The following is a 15,653-nucleotide window of genomic DNA, read 5'->3' as shown; positions in this document are numbered from 1 at the left end:
GCTGATTCCGAAAGACAGAGAGAGAACCGTGTGGCCAAGAGCGCGTGCAATCGCACAGCCTAGGGGGTGGAACAGCCAGCCACCTACAAGCAGCCGTGACCGGGCCACGAAGGGCGCCCACGCCCTGCCTCCCGCTTCGGCGGCCCATAGGCGGGAACCAGGCTGCGCTTGCGCGCGGACTGCCGAAGAGTGGAGCGGGGAAAGGCGCGGCTGCAGCTGGAAGTCACGTGGTGCAGCGGCCAGCCGCCCCGCCCCTCTGCAGCCGCCCCGCCCCCGCCCCGCCCCTTTCCCGGCGGGACGCTCGGAGCCGCCCCGAACTGCGCAGGGCGGTCAGGGGTGAGTGTCCGCGAGGGGCGCGCGTTGCACAGAGCTGGGCGGGCCTGGGCTGGGGTGCGGGCCGGTGGAATGCTTAGCGGGGGCCAAGGGGACAAAATGGCGGCGGGGTACGCCCTTTCACCCCCTCCCCTCACCTGGGAGTGGGAGCGGAGAAGGGCAGGGAACACTGCTGGGGGAGGGGAGCCGCGGCTACTCGGGAGGGCCCTGGGGTCCTCTGAGGAGGCCTGGGGACGGGGGTGGGCAGGCTTTGGGCCTGCCCTGTGGACTCAGCTCGGGGTGTGAGCGGCAGGGGACTGCGCGCACCCCGCGGGCCGAGAGGTGGACAGGGGGGCTGCGTTACTCTTTAGAGGGGCGGCCCGGTCCGAGGTTTCTGGAATATCTAAACTGCGAAGGGCTAGCGGAGGAGCCGCCCTCCCAGCCTTTCGTTTGACAGGTGATCGTCATCATCTCATTCTCAGCGAGGTTTACCACGCTTTCCCTGCACAGTGACTCGGGTATTAGCTCTCCCCGGGAAGTAGGGCGGGAAAGGTCTCTCCATCATACAAATGCGTAAACTGAGGCCTGGAGGGGTAAAGAGTTTAACCAGGGCCTGGCACCTGGGTGTAGTAGAACCCAGCCTTCTGCCTGTTTTAGCGCTCTCTTCCCAGCACTTTATTCCCGCCTACCCTCCCCTACCAGTGAGGGACGGAGTGAGGGACGGGATTGTTTGAAAGCAGGCAGAAAACTGGTCCTCCAAGCAGCACCTGCGGCTGTCAAGTGGCTCTCGCTGAGGTGGGGCCTGCCCGCCTGAGAGCAACTTCCTGTCGTTTGTGAACTGTATTCCTCATTCTGTTTGTGCTAAGTTATTCTAACATGAAAATAGCTGTTCAGTATAGTCATCTTACTGAGTAGATAGTAGTTCCTTATGTGTATTATAGTTTGTTACAGTTTACATATTGATTTCACCAACATTAATTTCATTCTCATAAACAATCCGAGGTGGAAGGATGGGTTAAGCGTTATGGCCATTTTACCAGTGGGGAAACTGAGGTCATTACTTGCTCCAGATCACCCATTGGTGAATGGTTCATCTGGAATTAAGTTTTCAGACCTGAGGTTGGTATTCTGACCAGTGTCCCTGTCTGGTTTATATTGATGCTCTGGCCCTTGTATTTTTTTTTTTCCTCCAGGTAACTATGACTTTTCCTCAAAATGTAGTGGTGCAGATTGATTTATGCTGCATATTGAAATGATCTGAATAATATCGACTAAGGAATTAATATTTTAATTAATCAAAGAATTTTTAATATGATTTGGAAAGGTGTCTTTGTGGGAGGAAGTGTGGTATGATGGCCTTGAAGGCAAACTGATCTGAGTTTGAATCCCAGCTCTCCTACTTGTTCTTGGACAGATTAATTTTTCTGAGTCTTGGTTTCCTCATCTATAAAATATGGATATTATTATCCACCTCATAAATTTGTTGATAGCAAGTAAATGAGGTGTCTGTAAAGCGTTTAGAACTGCTCCTGGCCCATAGTAAGCACTCAGCAAATGCATGCTCCTTTCCTTCTTTCTCTCCACTCCACTGAGCTGCCATTCTTTATTCTCTAAAATTCTCTAAACCCTGGTGGTTTAGGTCAGTCTACCTGGTGGATTATGCATGGAAGCATAATCAGTGTTGCTATATGAATGCAGTTATGAATAATTTGTTGATTGGTCTCCAAAGGATCTAGTGTTTTAAACATAGACTTCAAAAATATTTGTCCTTACAGCTTCATAGATATTTAAGAATCACTAAAATGTTGATTTGATATTGACTTTATTAATTCCTTCATTTAACCACTTTAATGTTTTAAGGATAAGATTAAGGGGCTTGAGATTCTGTCTTTTCTTTCACCTTCATACCCAACCACAACCCAACCTAGTTTAAAGGAGAAGCAAAAATTCTTTGGGAATCACATGGGAACATTCTTTAAACACTTAGAAAGTGATGGTGGTATTTAGTGGGAAGTTAAATAGAATTTTCTTTAATGGTGCAATCTAATATCCATTGTGAAATTGGCATTTCTGAAATTGTAGAAGTGAAAACGGCAGATGGCATGTATAACAAAATAAGTCACTAATAGAAATCTGTTTCCAGTTTTATGCTGGGATGGTAACCTTTTTCACAAACGTGTTTGGCTTTGGCAGTAAGTCTTATGGAATATAAGCAAAAGATCTACAGTCCATTGGTGGAGACAACCTTAAAAAAATATTAGAAGGAAATGATTTATAGGCAGACTTTCCCCTCTGTGACATGAAACACTAAAGATTTCATGAAGCTTTGCTAAAATAATTACTACTTTTTAATGATAACTTCAAAAAATATATATGTTTATTTATTTATTTGTGGCTTCATTGGGTCTTCGTTGCTGTGCATGGGCTTTCTCTAGTTGCAGTGAGCGGAGGCTACTCGTCGTTGCGGTGCCTCTCATTGCGTTGGCTTCTCTTGTTGCGGAGCATGGGCTCTAGGTGCCCGGGCTTCAGTAGTTGTGGCGCGTGGGCTCAGTAGTTGTGGCTCATGGGCTCTAGAGTGCAGGCTCAGTAGTTGTGGTGCACGGGCTTAGTTGCTCCGCAGCATGTGGAATCTTCCCGGACCAGGGCTGGAACCTGTGTCCCCTGCATTGGCAGGTGGATTCTTAACCACTGTGCCACCAGGGAAGTCCCCTAACTTCTTAAAGCACTAAGTTTATTATATATTTAATATTATATATTTTGTGAAATGGAGAGAATAGAAAAATTAATTTCTATATACCAATTTATTTCAGCAGTTACCTATGCACGGACAGTCTTGTCCCATAAAAGCTATCACTCCCCATTGTTTTGAAGCAAATCTCAGACATCATATTTCATTTGTAAAGATTTCTGTATGTGTCAAGCCAGCTTTTAATATACTATTGGAAAGAGAAGTAATTTTGATATTTTCAAAGAGGCATGCCAGGTTCATGGGAGAAAATAAATGCCTTTTACTTGATGTTTTCATGGTAGTAAATATAGGTGTGATCAGAATTGAAAACCTCATTAAACAACTTGGACTTATAAAATGTCTGTGTTGCTCTTCAAAATACTACTTATTTTACTGTAATACACTTACTTTCCATTAGGAAACATGTGAAAAATTACTGATAGTTTTGGAGTATGCGGACATCAGCATTGTTTAAGTACCAGTCTCAGAAAGGTAAATACTAAGATTTTCTTATATTTCAGAAAAAGCAAAAACATGGGTGATAGATTTTATGAACATTGGAGAGGAACTGATTGAAATCCCGATTTTTCTAGAATTTATTGACAAACATGAGACAATTCATAGATGTACTGTCCTGACTTCAGTTAATTGGGCCTATAATTTTTAGAATAGTGCTACTAGCAGGCTTCTCACTATTTTGGGCCTGCCATTTGATTCTTGCCTTTTCAGAGCCTGGTGACCGAACTCAGAGAAGAGAGAAGCCTTTCCTGGCACTTGAGCCGGTCTTCACATTTTTATCTCTAGGACTCTCAGGTGTCTCTACATTCTGGGACTGCAGGGCAGGGTAGGACAAGTGAGACCTCAGTTCATCACAGGCAGCAGCTTGTTCAGAAACGTTGGGGCCAGTTAGTCCTAGTGTTCATTCCCTGTTTACTGACTTATTTTGTTTTTTTGTGCTCTATTTTCTACGTGGCCATTGTTTTGCCATAGCCTGGGTTCTCAAATTTAATTTGAGTAGCACTGCCAATATATTGCCATATCCATTTTTTTATATTAGCTGATTTTTCATTTAGGTTAGTGTTATAAATTTTCTTTTAAAATTTAAGTAGAAATGTATTTCTTTTTATAGAAAAATGTTTTGTAGATAATAGTATGGGTGGTAGTTATGGCAAATGTCATGAAACTAGTAACTGATTGAAATTTTGGAAATTTTAAGTTCTATTTTTAGAGAACAGCTTTATTGAGATATTTAACATACCATTAAATTCAGTCATTAAAGTGTACACTTCAGTGGTTTTTAGTGTATTCATGGAATTGTGCAACCATCACCACAATCAATTTTAGAACATTTCAGTATCCCACTATGAAGCCCCATAACTATTAGCATTCATTCCCTATTCCTGACTTCCCTCCCCACTTTTCCATCCTACTCCCTACCTCTGCCCCAGGCAACTACTAATCTACTTTCTTTCTCTATGAATTTGCTTATTTTGGCAAATAGAATCATGCAGTATGCGGATTTTTGTGTCTGATTTTTTCCATTTAACGTAACATTTACAAGGTTCCTCTATGTTGTAGCATGTATCAGCACCTTATTCCTTTTTTTAAAATATAAGTTTCAGGTGTACAGCATTATAAGTTACCATCTGTATACACTACGAAGTGACCACCACCATAATTATAGTTACCATCTATCACCATGTAGTTGCCCCCTCCTTCGTCCACTTCCCCCCCACCCCCCACCAATCCCCTACCCCTCTGGTAACTACTAATTTGTTCTCTGTATCTGCGAGTTTGTCATTGTTTTATTTTGTTTGTTTGGGTTTTTTTTCATTCCACATATGAATGAAATCATACAGTTTTTTCTCTTTCTCCTTCTAACGTATTTCACCTATCATAATACCTTCATGGTCCATCCATGTTGTTGAGAATGGTAGGATTTCATTCTTTTCTGTTACTGAATAATATTCCATTGTATATGTATATCACATCTTTATCCACTCATCCATCGATGGAGACTTAGGTGGTTTCCTTACCTTGGCTATTGTGAATAATGCTGCGGTGAACGTAGAGGTGCATGTATCTTTTTAAAATAGTGTTTTCTTGTTCTCCCAATAAATACCTGGAGGTGGAATAGCTGGGTCAAATGATAGTTTTATTCTTAATTTTTTGAGGAATCTCCATAGTGTTTTCCGTAGTGGCTGCACCAATTTACAGTCCCACCAATAGTGTATAAGAGTGCTCTTTTCTCAGCATCCTCTCCAACATTTGTTATTTCTTGCTTTTTTTGATAATGGCCATTCCAACAGGCATGAGGGGATATCTCATTGTGGTTTTGATTTGCATTTCCCTGATAATTAGTGATGTTGGACATTTTTTTTCATGTGCCTGTTGGCTATCTGTATTTCTTTTCTGGAAAAATGTCTATTCAGATCCTTTGCCCATTTTTAAATTGAGTTTTTTCTGTTGTTGTTCAGTTGTGTGAGTTCTTTATATGTTTTGGATATTAACCCCTTATCAGATATATCATTTGCAAATATCTTCTCCCATTTGGTAGGTTGCCTTTTTGTTTTATTGACGGTTTCCTTTGCTGTGCATAAACTTTTCAGTTTGATGTAGTCCCATTTGTTTATTTTTGCTTTTGTTTTCCTTGCCTTTGGAGTCAGATCCACAAAAACATCTAAAGACTGATCAGTGAGGTTACTGCCTATGTTTTCTTCTAAGAGTTTTATGGTTTCAGATCTTACATTCAAGCCTTTAATCTGTTTTGAGTTAATTTTTGTGTATGGTGTAAGATGGTGGTCTAGTTTCATTTTCTTGTGTGTGACTGTCCAGTTTCCCAACCACCATTTATTGAAGAGACAATCATTTGCTCCTTTGGTGTAAATTAATTGTCCATATATGAGTGGGTTTATTTCTGGACTGTGAATTCTGTTCCACTGATCTATGTCTCTGTTTCTGTGGCAATACCACACTGTTTTGATTGCTGTAGCTTTGTAGTATAGTTTGAAACCAGAGAGCATGATACCTCTAGCCTTCTTCTTCTTTCTCAGGATTTTTTTGGCTATTCAGGATTGTTTGTGGTTCCATACAAATTTTGGAAGTGTTTGTTTTAGTTCTGTAAACTTTGCCATTTGAATTTTGATAGGGATTGCATTGAATCTGTAGATCACATTGGGTCATATGGACATTTTAACAATATTAATTCTTCCAATCCAAGAGCATAGAGCATCTTTCCATTTATTTGTGTCTTTTTCATTTTCTTTCACCAGTGTCATATAGTTTTCAGTTTACAGGTCTTTCATCTCCTTGGTTAAATTTATTCCTAGGTATTTTATTCTTTTTGATGCAGTTATAAATGGGAATGTTTTCTTAATTTCTCTTTCTGATAGTTTATTATTGTGTAGAAATACCACAGATTTCTGTGTATTGATTTTGTATCCTGCAACTTTACTGAATTCATTTATTGGTCTTAACAGTTTATGGTGAAGTCTTCAGGGTTTTCTATGTATAGTATCATGCCATCTACAAATAGTGACAGTTTTACTTCTTCCTTTCCATTTTGGATGCCTTTTATTTCTTTTTCTTGCCTAATTGCTGTGGCTAGGATTTCCAATACCATGTTGAATAAGAGTGGTGAAGGTGGGCATTCTTGTCTTGTTCCTGTTCTTAGATGAAAAGTTTTCAATTTTTCACTGTTCAGTATGTTAGCTGTGGGTTTGTTGTATGTAGCCTTTATTATGTTGAGGTATGTTTGTTCTGTACCCTCTTTGTAGAGAGTTTTTATTATAAGGAGATGTTGACTTTTGTCAAATGCTTTTCTGCATCTATCAAAATGATCATGTGGTATTTATCCTTCCTTTTGTTATTGTGATGTATCACATTTATTGATTTGTGAATTTTGAACCATCCTTGCGACCATGGAATAAGTCCCACTTGATTGTGGTGTACTTGGTGTATGATCCTTTTACTGTATTGTTGGACACCATTTGCTAATGTTTTGTTGAGGATTTTTTAATCTGTGTTTATCAAAGATATTGACCTGTAAATTTTTTTTGTTTTTTTGGTCACATCCTTGTCTGGTTTTAGTATCAAGGTAATGCTGGCTTCGTAAAATGTGTTTAGAAGGTTTTCCTCCTCCTCAGTTTTTTGAAAGAGTTTGAAAAGGATAGGTGTTAAATTTTCTTTGACTGTTTTGTAGAATTCACCAGTGGTGCCATTTGGTCATGGACTTTTGTTTATTGGAAGGTTTTTTATTTCTGTGTCAGACTCCTTAATAGAAATCTGTCTATTCAGATTTTCTATTTTTTCATGATTGTCTTGAAAGATTATATATTTCTGGGAATTTATCCATTTCTTCTAGGTTGTCAAATTTGTTGGTGTATAATTATTTATAATAGTCTCTTTTGATCCTTTGTATTTCTGAGGTATCAATTTTAACATCTCCTCTTTCATTTATGATTTAATTTGAGTCCTCCTCCTTTTTTCTTGGTTAGTCCAGCTAAAAGTTTGTTGAATTTGTTTATCTTTTCAAAGAACCAGTACTTAGTTTCATTGATCTTTTCTGTTTTTTTTTTGTTTTAATTTCTATTTTATTTGTTTTCTTCCTATCTTTATTATTTCCTTCTACTAATTTGGGGCTTCATTTGTTCTTCTTTTTGTAGTTCCTTTAGGTGTTAGGTTAGATTGTTTATTTGGGATTTTTCTTGTTCCTTAAGGTAGGCCTGTATTGGTATGAACTTCCCTCTTAGAACTGCTTTTGCTTCATCCCACTGAATTAGGTATATCACATTTCTGTTTTCATTTGTCTCTGGGTATTAAATTCTCCTTTGATTTCTTCAGTGACCCATTGGTTGTTAAGTAACATGTTGTTTTACTGTCCATGTTTCTGTGATTTTTCCCATTTTTTTTCCCTTGCGATTGATTTCTAGTTTCATACTATTTGGTTGCAGAAGATACTTGACATGATTTCAGTCTTCTTGACTTATTTTGAGACTTGTCTTGTGACCTAACATGTGATCTGTCTTGGAGAATGTTCCATGTGCACTTGAGAAGAATGTGTAATCAGTTGCTTTTGATGGAATGTACTCTTATTTATCTATTAAATCTACTTAGTATAATTTGTTGTTTAAACCTGATGTTTCCTTATTGATTTTCTGTCTGGATGATCTATCTATTGATGTAAGTGGGGTGTTAAATTCCCCTACTATTATTGTATTGCTTTCCATTTCTCCCTTTAAGTCTGTTAATATTTGCCTTATATATTTTGGTTCTCCCCTGTTAGGTGCATGTACATTTAGAAATGTTATACAGTCTTGCTAGATTGACCCCTTTATCCTTATATAATGTCTTTGTCTTTTAATACCATCTTTGTTTTAAAGTTTGTCTGAGTATAGCTATTCCAGCTTTCTTTTCATTTCTATTTCCATGGAATATCTTTTTCCATCCTTTTACTTTCAGTCTGTGTGTGTTCTTTCTTCTGAAGTGAGTCTCTTGTAGACAGCATATAGATTTTTTTTTTTTAAATCCCTTCAGCCACTCTGTGTCTTTGGATTTGTGAATTTAGTCCATTTACATTTAAAGTAATTATTGATGGGTACTTATTGCCATTTTGTTAACTGTTTACTGGATGTTATTGTAGTTCCTCCCTGTTGCTTATTTTCTTTCTCTCTTCCCTTGTGTGTTGGTGGTTTTCTTTAGAGTTACATTTAGATTCCTTTCTCATTTTCTTTTGTGTATTTACTATAAGTTTTTTCGTTGCTGTTACTCTGAAGTTCACATACAATATCCTACTTACTATGTAATTAGTACTATGTATTGGGTTGGTAGTAACTTAAATTTGAACAAATTCCAAAGGTTTATCTTTTTACTACCCCCAACATTTTATACTTTGATGACACATTTTACATCTTATTTTGTGTATCTCTTAACTAATTGCAGTTATAGTTGATTTTATTACTTTTTGTCTTTTAATTTTCATGCTTGCTTTCTGAGTGATTGATCCACTACCTTTGTTACTTATTTACCTTTTCCAGTGTGATGTTTCCTTCCATAAATTTTCTTATTAATTAGTGTCATTTCTTTTCAGCTTAAAGAAGTCCCTTTAATATTTCTCTTAGAGCCAGTATAGTGATGATGAGTTCTTTTAGCTTTTGCTTCTCTGGGAATCTCTTGATGTCTTACTGAATTCTGAATGACAACCTTGCTGGGTAGAGCATTCTTGGTTGGAAGTTTTTTCTCTTTACTTTGAATATGTTATGCCATTCCCTTCTGGCCTGTGAAGTTTCTGCTGAAAAATCTGCTGATAGCCTTTTGGGGTTTCCCTTCTATGTAACAAGTTGTTATTCTCTTGCTGCTTTTAGGATTTTCTCTTTACCTTTAACTTTCAGCATTTTAATCATAATGTGTCTTGTTATGTATCTCTTTTGATTCACCTTATTTGGAACTCTTGGGGCTTCCTGGACCTGGATGTCTGTTTCCTTCCCTAGATTAGGGAATTTCTGAGCCACTATTTAAATAATTTTTTTTGGCCCTTTCTCTGTCTCTTCTTCTTCTGGGACCCCTATAATGTGAATATTATGCTGCTTAATGTTGTCCGAAAGGTCCCTTATCATATCTTCACTTTTTAAAATTCTTTCTTCATTTTGCTGCTATGTCTGGGTGAATTCCATTCTTTAGTCTCCCAGCTTGATGATTGGTTCTACCTCATTAAGTCTGCTGTTGAACCCCTGTAGTGTATTTTTCAGTTCAGTTATAATTTCTGTTTGGTACTTTCTTATGTCTTCTATCTTTTTGTTGAAGGTCTCACTGTGTTTTTCCATTCTTCCAAGTTCGGTGAGCATTTTATTATTATTATTATTACTATTTTTTGCTGCATTGGGTCTTTGTTGTTGCACACGGGCTGTCTCTAGTGCAGTGAGCGGGGGCTACTCTTTGTTGTGGTGGCTCCTCTTGTTGCAGAGCACAGGCTCTAGGTGCATGGGCTTCATTAGTTGTGGCACGTGGGCTCAGTAGTTGTGGCGCATGGGCTTAGTTGCTCCATGGCATGTGGGATCTTCCTTGACCAGGGCTTGAACCTGTGCCACCTGCATTGGCAAGTGGATTCTTAACCACTGTGCCACCAAGGAAGTCCCTGGTGAGCATTTTTATGACATTACTTTTAACTCTTTATCAAGTAGATTGTTTATCTCTCTATGATCTAGTTCTTTTCTTGAGGTTTTTTCCCTTGGTTTTTCAGTTGGAACATATTTCTCTATTTCCTCATTTTGCCTAAGTCTCTGTGTTTGCTTCTGTGTATTAGCTGTATCAGCTGTTTCCCAATCCTGAAGGAGTGGTCTTATTTAGATGTTCTGTGGGGCTCAGAAGTGTAATTCTGCCTGGCCACCAGAGCCAGGTGTTCCTAGGTGGACTGCATGGGCCTCCTATTGTGGCAGGGCCACAGTGACTGTGGGGCACTGATGGGCAGGGCTATCACTCAGCTGGTTATGAGACCTGGATTAGGCACAGGGGTAGGCAGAGCTCTAAGTGGGGCATGGCCACTGGCACTAACAGGTTACATGGAGAATTTCAAATGCATGCCTGCCAGTGCTGGCATTAGCAAGGTAGCCTGACATCACAAAAATGGCTCCCACTGACACTTCCTAACTCACTTTGTGAGGCCAATATCACCTTGATACCAAACAAAGTAAATTACAGGCCAACATCTTTGATGAACATTTCAATACAAGCAAAAATCTGCAACAAAGTATTGTTGAGTCAGCAAAAAGTATTCAGACTGAATTCAACAGTACATTGAAAGGATCATTTACCATAATCAGGTGGGATTTATTCAACATTTACAAATCAGTAAATGTGGTATACCACATTAGCAAAATGAAGGCCCCAAATCATATGATTATCTCAATAGATGCAGAAGAAACATTTGACAAGATTTAATGCTAATTTATAATAAAAACTCTCAACATAGGAGGGACATACCTCAACATAATAAAGGCCATATATAAAACAAACCTTCAGATAACATCATACTTAATGGTGAAAAATTTAAAGCTATCTCTCTAAAATTGGGGCAAGACAAGCGTGCCAACTCTTGCCACTCTTATTCAGCATAGTATTGGAAGTCCTAGCCAGAGCACTTAGGCAAGAAAGAGAAGTAGAAGTCATCCAAATTGGAAAGAAGTAAATTCACCACTATTTGCAGATGACATGATTTTATAAATAGAAAACTCTTAAAGACTCCACCAAAAAGCTATTAGAAATAATAAATACAGGGGAATTCTCTGGTGGTCCATTTGTTGGCGCTTCATGCTTCCACTGTGGGGGTCACAGGTTTGATCCCTGGTTGGGGAACTAAGATTTTGCATGCTGCATGGCCAAAAAAGAAAGAAGAAAGAAAGAAAGAAAGAAGAAATACAGTAAAGTTGCAGGGTACAAAATCAAAATACAAAAATTTGTTGTGTTTCTATCTGCTAGCAATGAGCTAGCAGGAAGAGAAATTAGGAAAAGAATCCTATTTAAATTACAACAAAAAGAATAAAATATGTAGGAATAAACTTAACTACGGATTTGAAAGACCTTTACACTCAAAAGTGGAAGACATTGTTGAAAGAAATTGAAGAAGACATAAATAAATAGATATTCCATGCTTATGGATTGGAAGAAGTAATATTGTTAAAATGTCCATATTACCTAATGCAATCGCAGATTCAGTGCAATACCTATCAACATTCCAAGGACAATTTTCAGAGAAATAGAGCCAAAAATTATAAAATTTACATAATATTAAAATTTACATGGAACCACAAGATACTGAATAGCCAAGGCAATCCTGAGAAAAAAGAACAAAGCTGGAGGTATCACATGCCCTAATTTCAAACTATATTACAAAGCTATAGTAAGCAAAACAGCATGGTATTGGCAGAAAAATAGATAAACTGGTCAGTGGAAGAGATTTGCGAGGCCAGAAATAAACCCACTCATATATGGAGAATTGATTTATGACAAAGGAGCATAGAGCATACAATGAAGAAAGGCTGACTTCTTCAACAAATGGTGCTAGGAAAACTTGGCAGTCATGTGCAAAAAAATGAAACTCTAGCTCACATCATACACAAAAATCATTAGCTCACACCATACACAAAAATTAACTCAAAATGGATTAATGATTTGAATGTAAGACCTGAAACCATAAAACTCCAGAAGAAAACACAGGCAGTATGCTCTTTGACATTGGTCTTAGCAATATCTTTCTAGATTTGTCTCTTCAGGCAAGGGAAACAAAAGCAAAACTAAACAAATGGGACTACATCAAACTGAAAAGATTATGTGCAGCAAAGGAAACAGTCAGCAAAACAAAGACAACCTACTAAGGGGGAGAAGATACTTGCAAATGATGTATCTGATAAGGGGTTAGTATCCAAAATATATAAAGAATTCATACAACTTAATAACAAAAAGCAACAACCCAATTAAAAAATGGGCAGAGGATCTGAATAGACATTTTTCCAATGAAGACATACAGATGGCAATAGGCACATGAAGAGATGTTCAACATCATTAATAGGGAGATGCAAATCTAAACTATAACAAGATACCCCTCATGCCTGTTAGAATAACTATTCAGAAAGCCAAGAAATAACAAATGTTGGTGAGGATGTGGAAAAAAGGGAACCCTTATGCACTGTTGGTGGGACTGTAAATTGGTGCAGCCACTGTGGAAGACATTATGGAGATTCTTCAAAAAATTAGGAATAGATCTACCATATGATCCAGCTATCCCACTTCCTGGTATTTATCTAAAGAATATGAAAACACTAATCTGAAAAGATAGCTGTATCCCTATGTTCATCACAGAATTATTTGTTTTAAAATAATTTTTAAAAATTTTATTTATTTATTTATTTATTGGGTGCATTGGGTCTTTGTTGCTGCACGCAGGCTTTCTGTAGTTGCGGTGAGCGGGGCCTCCTCTTTCGTTGCAGTGCACGGGCTTCTCATTGCGGTAGCTTCTCCTATAGTGGAGCACAGGCTCTAGATGTGTGGGCTTCAGTAGTTGTAGCGCACGGGCTCAGTAGTTGTGGCTTGTGGGCTCTAGAGTGCAGGCTCAGTAGTTGTGGTGCACGGGCTTAGTTGATCCATGGCATGTGGGATCTTCCTGGACCAGGGCTCGAACCAAAGCCCCCTCCATTGGCAGGTGGGTTCTTAACCACTGTGCCACCAGGGAAGTCCCCGCAACATTATTTATAATCACTAAGATATGGAAACAACCTAAGTGCCCATCAACAGATGAATGGTTACAGAAGATGTGATACATATATATATGGATATGGATATGGATTTGTATACACACACACACAATGGAATACTACTCAGCCACAAAAAGATGAAATCTTGCCATTTACAACCACATGGATGGAACTTGAGTGTATTATGCTAAGTGAAATAAACCACATGGAGAAAGACAAATACTGTAAAATTTCACTTACGTGGAATATAAAAACAAACAAAAAATAAGTGAACAAACCAAATCAAAAGAAACGTGGATAAAGAGAACAGAATAGTGGTTACCAGAGGGGAAGGGACAGAAAGGAGTAGGGTGAAATGCATAAAGGAGATTAACTGTGTGTTGACACATGGAATCTAAATTTTTGGTGGTGAGCACACTGTAGGGTATACAAAAGTAGAAATATAATGTTGTATACACAAAATTATATAATGTTATGAACCAGGTTACCTCAAAAAATAAATCTTAAAAAAAAGTCTCCTGTCAGTGTCTCAGTCCCTGGGGAGTGTTCTAATTGGATTCTGCCTCTCTGGCAGATGCTTCAAGATAGTAAGTGGGTCCTCATTACTTAGGGTCCACGCTTTTTAATCAGGTGTTTTTATGCTGATTCTTGGGTTAAGTCTACCTATGAGCCCTTTAAGAGTGGGTTGTCCATACTCTGAAGTTCTGTAGGTTTCCTGGGCATATTTTCTATTGGTATTTGAAGACAATTTGGGGGGCTCATCTCTCCTGTGCAGGGTCTACGGGTTGGAGTGCTTGATGTGGAGCTCACATCCCTCACTTTTCAGGCAAAGATCCATACCTTTGTGGTCCCTCCCGATTGTGAATTGACACAGCTGGTGGGTGGGTTTTCCTTGGTGAAACTATCTCTGCCTCTCTGATCCTCTGCCTCTCCTATCTGTCTTGATGTTGTCCTTTTACCTTTTGTTGTGGAGGTTCTGTTTACCCAGTTTTCATGTCCCTTTCCAAGGAAATTATTCCATATGTAGTTTTAGATTCATTGTGTCTGTAGGAGGAGGTGAGTTCAGGATCTTCCTGCGGCACCACGTGAACGCTCCCGAACCTTTTTTTTTTTTTTTTAAAATAAAACTTTTTTCTTAGAGCGGTTTTAGAATTGCAGCAAAATTATGAGGCACATATAGAGACTTCCCATGTACTCCCTGTCTCCACTCATGCATAGCCTCCCCATTATCAACATCCCCTGCCAGAGTGGTACATTGGTTACAATTGATGAACCTACATTGACAAATGATTGTCAGCGAAAGTCCATAGTTTACATTACTGTTTAGTCTTGGTGTTTTACATTTTATGGGTTAGGACAAATGTGTAATGGCATGTATCCACCATTATAGTATCATACAGAGTACTTTCACTGACATAAAAATTCTCTGTGCTCTACCTATTCATTCCTCCTTCCCCTTGAATCTCTGGCAACCATTGATGTTTTTCTTGTCTTGGTAATTTTGACTTTTCCAGGAACTTCATTTCTTTTATGGATGTACCACATTTTATTTATTCATTCATCAGTTGATAGTCATTTGGGTTGTTGCACTTTTTGAATTCTATGGACAGTGCTGCTATGAATATCTGTGTATAAGCTTTTTTTTGTGGGGCTATATTTTCATTTCTCTTGGGTATGTTTCTAGGAGTGGAATTGCTGGGTTATACTGTAACCCTGTATTTAACCTTTTTAGGAACTGCCAGAATGTTTACAAAACCAGCTGCACTATATTGCATTCACAATCCGCAGTGTATGGTGGTTCCAGTTTTTTCACATCCTCTATAACACTGGTTTTGTCTGTCTTTTGGATTATAGTCATTCTGGTAGTTGTGAAGAGGTATCTCATTGTAGTTGTGAGGTTGTGATTTGTATTTCACTAATGACTAATGATGTTTAACATCTTTTGATGTTCTTATTAGCCATTTATTTATCTTTTTGGGAGAAATGAGAACATGGCCTTTTTAACCTGATGTAATGGTGGCATTTAACCTGATGTGGGCTCTTGGTGTCACTCATGTGCTTGCTTACTCTATTGGTTTTTTTTTATTCAAGTGGATTGCTCCCCAGAAATCCATTGTATTTAAATACTCTACTGTGACACACACATCCCTTATTTATGTTTATTAATCTACACATTATAGTTTACCCAAGTAAGTTAAATTAGGTCGCATTTGCTTATTTTTCCTTTGCCTTAGGAGGCAGATCCAAAAAAATATTGCTACAGTTTATATCAAAGAGTGTTCTGCCTGCACTTTCTTGTAGTTTTATGGTTTCCAGTCTTACACTTAGGTCTTTAATCCATTTTGAGTTTATTTTTATATTTTGAGTGA

General features: G+C 38.5%; 1 protein-coding gene across 4 annotated transcripts in view; it reads left to right on the top strand.

Annotated features, from left to right (window-relative positions):
- The first annotated feature begins 256 nt into the window (after positions 1-256).
- Positions 257-15,653, top strand: part of SCAPER (S-phase cyclin A associated protein in the ER) — a 494,989-nt gene continuing 479,592 nt past the window's right edge. For 2 of the 4 annotated variants that reach the window (XM_030761728.2, XM_022580126.3), the window contains exon 1: positions 257-336. The gene's annotated coding sequence lies outside the window, so the exon portion shown is untranslated. Of the gene's footprint in view, positions 337-594; positions 3,533-15,653 lie in introns of those variants that run through there. The other 2 variants (XM_089906966.1, XM_022580128.3) reach the window with 2 other exon arrangements.

This window comes from Delphinapterus leucas, chromosome 2 (genome assembly GCF_059928025.1).
Source record: "Delphinapterus leucas isolate spDelLeu-1000000601 "Yukka" chromosome 2, BTC_Dleu_Yukka2, whole genome shotgun sequence".
Lineage (NCBI taxonomy): Eukaryota > Metazoa > Chordata > Mammalia > Artiodactyla > Monodontidae > Delphinapterus > Delphinapterus leucas.
The sequence above is the reverse complement of the archived record's forward strand: the minus strand, read 5'-3'. Positions and strand labels throughout refer to the sequence as shown.